Source organism: Apis dorsata, unplaced genomic scaffold (genome assembly GCF_000469605.1).
Source record: "Apis dorsata unplaced genomic scaffold, Apis dorsata 1.3 scaffold_683, whole genome shotgun sequence".
NCBI classification, from domain to species: domain Eukaryota; kingdom Metazoa; phylum Arthropoda; class Insecta; order Hymenoptera; family Apidae; genus Apis; species Apis dorsata.
The window spans coordinates 1,770,358-1,771,162 of record NW_006263864.1 but is presented as its reverse complement, the minus strand read 5'-3'; the positions used below and the strand labels follow the sequence as shown (position 1 = coordinate 1,771,162).

General features: G+C 51.3%; 1 protein-coding gene across 7 annotated transcripts in view; it reads left to right on the top strand.

Annotated features, from left to right (window-relative positions):
* Nucleotides 1–805, top strand: part of LOC102676017 (protein Fe65 homolog) — a 122,391-nt gene that overhangs the window by 25,015 nt on the left and 96,571 nt on the right. The gene's annotated exons all lie outside the window — the stretch shown is intronic.

Here is an 805-nt window from a genome sequence, read left to right as displayed (position 1 = left end):
CCCCCCCCCCCGATGTTATTTCCGAAAATAGACACGTTGAAAATTGGTAATCGATCTTGGGTGTATATTATATATATATATATACAGCCAGCGCGCTGTGTTACGCCAATGCACGCTGCACACGCTCGAAATTCCGATCAGGAATTTCTGGAACTCGAACTCTACCATGATTTCTCGCGGTGTAATCCGAATTCCCATGAAATATGTATGTCGCAGATAGCCCGATATACACACACGATCGAATTAACGGCAGATCATTTGCCTCCGCTATTTCTCGCTTCTCGCATCTTCGATACCGTAGCTACAACTCGAGAAAGAGATCGGCGCGCCATCAACGTCACCACGTTTCACGAGATATTCACCGTTTCATCGAGTCGATTCTGTTCCCGACAATGAAATCGTATTAGATATTATCGTCTCTCTTTTGTATTCCTCCTCCTCCCCCTCTTGCGTATATTTCAGCGATCGACTTTGTTTACGCCGCGAGCTCCTACAGTTTTTCGAGCGCGGTTTCGCGATGATTTACGGCCGCGATAACGCACGAGATCGACGGTGGCCGGAGTCGATCGAACGCACGGCGGCGGCGGCGCGACGTAGGTTGGAGGAAATTGTTGATGCGGCGAACGTGAGATCATCCAGCGTGTCCACGCCCACGCGATTCACCAGTGACGTCATCACTCAGACAGCACGAGCGGCCGGCTCCACGGGAATGCCTTCGTTGCCTGTTGGATCGCTTCTGGTTTTCTCCTCGTCACAGTCCATTTACGCCGGCTCTCGAGCTCGATCCACTCCTTCTCGCCAGAGT